The sequence below is a fragment of the Mandrillus leucophaeus genome, unplaced genomic scaffold, assembly GCF_000951045.1.
Source record: "Mandrillus leucophaeus isolate KB7577 unplaced genomic scaffold, Mleu.le_1.0 Scaffold140, whole genome shotgun sequence".
NCBI classification, from domain to species: Eukaryota; Metazoa; Chordata; class Mammalia; order Primates; family Cercopithecidae; genus Mandrillus; species Mandrillus leucophaeus.
This window is the reverse complement of record NW_012101366.1, coordinates 141,315-147,773: the sequence shown is the minus strand read 5'-3', so window position 1 is coordinate 147,773 and position 6,459 is coordinate 141,315.

Sequence of the window (6,459 nt, the reverse complement as noted above, 5' to 3'; positions counted from 1 at the left end):
GATATGCCAAATATAGAGCTTAACTTCGCCTGTTTGAGAGACGGTGGTTCAGCTGACTTGTGGCTAAGAATTACAATTAACTGGTAGACAACCAATGGGACTATATATTTTCCTAGTTGGGGAGGCTTCAGAAGGCCAGATTTGAGTTGAGACTTGAAGGCTAGGGGTTTTCTTGACCTCTTTTGGGGTGGGGGGAAGTCTTTACAATAGACAGGAAAATAGATAATAAGGGGACTATTATGTGTTGTCTCATGGAGGACAATGTGGAAAAATATTGGGAGTAGTTAACAGTATTGAATGCTGTTGAGAAATTCAAATTAGATGAGAACTGAAAATGTCATTCTTGTCTTCTCAGTGTGTAGTCATTGATAATTTTCGTGAATGCTGTGTTGGTGGGGTAATGGGCCTGCAAATAACATTGAAGTGGGTACAGGATTGCTGGAGATGATGAAATGGCATCCTCAAGAAGACAATTCTTCCAAGTTTAACTGTGGATGAGAGACACATCAGATGGTATGTAGGGGGAGTGAAGGGTTAAATGAGGGTTTTCTAGTTTTGTTTTGGTTTAGTTCTTTAATGGGTGATACTGAGCAGCTTAGAGGGGTGGAGATAAACTATGTAGGGAACCTGAGGGAACAGTTAAGGAATGATAGATATTAAGATAGCGAAAGCAGGTGGGAATGAGTGCCAAAGCATAAATGGGAGATTAGGACTAATAGTTTAGATACTAACAGAAACAGCACTTCCAGTACTTTGCTGTTCAGAGTACTCCACAGCTTCTTATGAGAGTTATAAGAAATGCAGACTCTTTGGGTGTCCATATTAAATCAGACCCCGAAGTTCACAAGAACTCCCAGGTGATTCAAATGTACATAAAGTTGGAGGAGCAGTTCTCTACCATAGCTGGAGGAAAGAAGGATGGTGGGTGAAATGTAGTAGGCTACTAAATTTTGGATCAGAAAGATGAAGGAGATGGAACAAAGGGTATTCTAGCATGAGCTACAAAAGAACAACTGTGTTTTGTGGTTGATGATCTTTGTTTAATTTTAGAAGAGCATAAAGTAAAAGTGATCTGGGAAGTGACAACAGGGAAGTAGGTGGACATCCACTCTATATCCTGGATGTGTGATAAGAGAAAATAATTAGGCAGTATTTGGGAGAGCTTATAGGAAAGTGATAGCCTCAGTAAGCCAGCTTTCAGTTTAAGGAAAAAGATGGAGCAAATTCCCAAAGAAGACAGTGTACACTGGGAAAGTTTGATGTTTATGAATTAGCAATTGCAGAGGCAAAATCAACCATCTCTGTTTTCCCTTCTCTTTCATTTCTTCATTTATCTGTGCTTACTCAAAACGTGTAAATGTAAAAGAGTAATTTCTTCCTAGCTAGGAACTTGAAGGGTGAAAATTTTATATCAAAACATAATATATTGATTCTGTAGCTTATAACTCCTCTTCATAAAAGAGATGTACTAAATGCAATGAACCAATCTTAATTTAGAGATTTAAAAATATCCTACCCTTTTTAAAGTTGTTGGCTATTTGGTACAGTCATTTTCCACCTTATTTTGACTTTCATACCCTTATTTTTTATGTTTAACTTTAGGGTTATTTTCATTATCCAGAAGTCATATGCTGTATTATGTTACACAGTCTTAGTTAAGTAACAGATATTTGCATAATTAAGATTAAAATTGAATATCAATAAAATTCCCAGAATTCATTTTGATAGTAACTGAACTTACCTTAACAGTTTTGCTAGTATGTGAATAAAACTTGTATAGTGTAATGCCATTTAAAAAAATGAGCTGCCATTATCTAGAAACTTCCTGTACTGGCACTGTGGAACATGGTTCTCAAAGTATGGTTTGTGGCCATCTGTTAAGATTTAAAAATTTTTTTGTGAGCAGTTTTTTTTTTTTTTTTTGTAGTTACATGATTTTTTTTCTCATAACAATTAATTTGGCTATAAGAGTCAGTGAACATTTGATTACCTTATCCAAAGAACATCCTTTTAATCAATTGGGTTGATCTTACTTTCTGAGGTTTCAGATGCAGCTGTATGTGTATGGGTTTCTTTCTCCTGAGAAATAGTATGAGAAAAATGTTTTAGGAATGCTATTATAAATATCAGCTGTTCTTGAATAAAGGAAAATAATCAAAATGAATGCTCAACCTATTCTATCACAGTTCATTTCACTAAGCAAGATTTTAGCCCCATATAATATACCAGACACTGTGGGTTATGGTAGCGATATCAGACATGTTCTTTCCTCTTAGAGCTTCCATTCTAACGAGAGAGACAAGAATTAATCAGATAGTTACACAAATGAATGTATAATTACAACTGGAACAAGTACTGTGAAATGAATACTCTGAGATTGTATAATAGGTGGATTTGACTTGGTAAGGGGAGGTTACTATGCGGGAGCTTGAACTGAGTTTTGAGGCATGGGTAGGCATTTTATAGGTGAGCTGGGGAGGAAGGGGTATTTCATGCAGACTGAACATGTATCACTTTTTAATCTCCTCTTCAATTCTGCAGCTCCTTACTTCAGGCCCTCAGAATTATCTATTTCACTCATACTCTGCTTTTACAGTTTACAGCATACATTGTAGCTATATGAAGTATTTTACAGAGGATAGTCTATACTTCCTAAACTATGTACTGAGGCACCCCAGGAGCACCACAACAAACTTAGAGGGGCACTATCATGGAATATTTTAAATTTTCAAGGCCAACACAGTGACATCAGTTGGACAACATGCAAACCACTTTCTTGAGGTAGTTCAGAACTTCTACACATTAAATTGTACTTTATTCCTTTTGACAACATCATCATATCTTTGTGAGGCTGTGTTTTTGTAAATTGCTGTAATAAAACACAAGGACTATGGGAAAATTACTGTAGAACAGGAATGAGGGTAGTGGATTCCAAGTTTATTCCAAGATTTGAGAAGTTATAAAGTGCCCAACAGATGTGAACATCCCATTAAGAATGAAAAATGTTAATGTATATTACTTTTTAAATAGCTACTAAGTTGTTAGGATAGACAAACATAAGTTTGGATTTAACTGTTTAATAAATGGAACTGTTAGGTGTTTCTTTTAGCTTGCAACACCATGAAAAAATTACTGAGACACTAGGAATGCTGTGAACTGAGAAAGTTTGGGACCTTTGGCATAACTAAATCCTGCATTTAACAGGTGAGAAACTTCAGGCCCAGAGAGATCAAGTGCCGTGCTAATCATAGCCTAGAATCTGGGTCTTGTGACTTCTACTCCAGTCTAAAATGTATAACTTATCTCACTTTGAACTGTTCTGATTCATTTATTAAAAATAATCAGTTTACACATTGCTTGCTTTTACTCTTAACACCGAAGAACAGACATAGACATCTAAATGCTTAATGTCTTCTTCAGTTGCTTGGACACAACAGTGTCATAGAAGCCACAGAAAAGTAATTAATAGATAATGCTAATCTTAATTCTGACAAAGAAACTACAATATAGGAATAATTTGTTATTAGTCAGAATTTTTTTAATTCACTTATGGATAATGCTTTGTTGTAAAAAACATTTAGGTTTTTAACACGTGAAAGTACATTATTAAAATGTTAACATGCAGTAAGTTTGGATTTCGATATTTTTTCTTTCTGGCCCTTTAATTCTCACTAATTTAAAATTTGATTATGGGGAAAGTTATAAAAAAAGCTTTGTGTTTCACGTGCTAAGATTCATGTCTAATTTATTAAACATCTTATTAAAATATATATGTATAAATATCATTTTTACTAAAATCCATTTAACTTTGGAGATAAATATATTTGGAATCTATATAACAATACATACTTTCTGCATTTTAAATCATGATATAGAAGAAACTGAAATTAAGATAAAATACATTTATTTAACAGAAAATTATTAACTTGATAAGAACAGCTTAAGGAAAAGTAACTTATTGTAAAACGCTGACCTAAAATATATAATTTAGATTTGCTAAACTTCAAAAGGCTATCATTCTTATTCATATTAAGAAACAAAATGTATTCTTTACTGAAAATGTTTAACAAATTTAATTAATACGTGGACAGTGGTTCTCAACATTTGTTGTGTATTGTAGTCACTTGAGAACTGTAAAAATTACTGATCCTTGGCTCCACCACAAAAATTTTTATTTAATTTATCTAGGTTGTGTCCTGGAATTGAGATTTTATGGGTGATAGAGGTATTGTGGCTATGTAACAGAAGATCCTTATTCTCAGGAAATACATGCTGCAGCATTCATATATATATATGCATACACACATACACATACACACACACACATATACACAATTGTGAAAGGTATACTAACATTTATGGTATTCTTTCAACTTTGCCATGTGTTGAAAAATTGCACAATAGAAAGAAAATATGTGCAAAAATAAATAGCCATGTACTTCCAAGTTAAAAAATTGAGAGAAAAAATATCTGAAGCCTGATAAGTGTTTCCATGGGAGGTCAGGACGGAGACATATTAGGCACCTAACTTTTACGTAAGATGAAGCTTTAGACCTTGCTCTAAATCTTGATATTACAGGAAACAGATGGAAGATAAATTTAAAAAGATTCGAAGTTTCTGCACTTCTCCAGTTTAAAAACAAAGTTAGAATCCCAAATCTCCATTGTACAGCCTCTGTGGACTGAAGAATATGTGTAGTTAGTTGTGCATTTCAAGAATTTAGCTGATTTATCCTAACCACGAATTATTCATTTTGCTGTATTCACCAGTTACTTTACTAAGATGGTAATAGTTTCTAATGCCTTACTAATACCTTTTTGCTTGTTCTTATGCATCCACTTTCCTGTATATAATCGCTGACTTTTCTAAGACTTTCTAATGTATCAGTAGACAGGACTTATGTCTATAAGACTTACATGCTAAAATAATAGATTTTTTTAAAAAAACTTTTGGAACAAATGTTAACTTGTACTGCAAGTTAAATCTTTTCACATTAATACTATGCAAAACAGCTGCTATAAGTAATATTCTTAGGACTCTCCTCACTCAGATCCTATACCAAGCATCAGAAATACCTGCCATTACCTGATTGGTAAGTTGATGAAGGAGATCTGGTTACATAATTAATCAAGGGGATATAGCTGAGGGTGGAGTGTCCTGTAAAACAGAATGGTCTCCACCCTTCCCTCCTAAAGCAAGCTGTAGGAATTTTCCTTGTAAAACTTTAAACTTTAGTTGAGTGGTCTTCCTGCCTGAATGTAGATGGAGCTCCCATCTGCCTTCACAGAAGCAAGGGCTTCTGATGAAAATGAGTAGGAAGGATTCAATTTATTCCCAGATCTTGGACAAATCTCTTACATTCTTTTAATCCTGGCTTTTGGTTGAATTCATTCTGGTGATCTGAGTCTTTAAATAAAGAATTACATAAAGCAAATATGTTTCAGAGAAAAGCATGTGAATCGAATAATTATTTTGGGATACATTGGTATTTAAAGAAATACCAAGTAGATTATAATGTAAACAATCCCTATCTAAACTCTTCAGAAACTAGGGTTTTCAAATATTCATTACATATTTGTGTTGCATTTTTCCATATTATTATTTAAACACATTTTGTGAGTGGTCATATTTATGCCAGCTTTTTGTATAATTCTTTGAAGCAAATCTCCTCTATTAAAAGAAAGTCGACATACATCTATATTAGTAAAAACACCAATCTGTATCCTGCTAGAGTGCTTTGATTGTATATGTAAAGCAAATGAATGATATAAAATGCAAACTTTGATTTTTTTTAGTTACTCTTGAACAGTTCAGACAAATGTTAATTTCAGTAAGAACTGCATTAACAAGATGATGAGAAAAATGGAGGTCAGTATAGGGTAATTCAATCCCCCAGACCACTTTGTTTTAATTAATATTTGCCTATTTTAGGATACAAAAAGGTTGACATTCTGATAGAATTTTCTCACATCTTTATAAACATGCCCTACATGAAATATTAATAAAAGAAATAGCCTCACATACAACAGTTTATTCTTAAAAAGTTTGTTCATACTGAAGGTATTAGCCAATTATGAAGTAGGTCGTGGTTTTAGGCACACACTCAGTCCTTCTAAAAGAAATGTCATTATCAGTCGAGCTAAAGGTGATTTTTTTTCAATAATAATAAATAGTACTTAATAGCTGTAGCTTAATAGCCCTTTTCGTACCTTTTAGTATCTGCTCAACAAGATGAGGAAAATACATCAGTACACAAAGTGAAATACACTTCTCAAAACTGAGCACTTTATGTCATTACATCTTTAGGGTCGGGTCTCTAAGTGGCAATTTAAGTTTTATTTGGAAACTATACTGCTCAGTAGATGACTAGAATAATAATGGTTAATTTGGTAATAAACAATAGCATTGAGCCAGTAATTTCTGAGTTCTATATTACTATATGTTATGCTCAGAAAAAA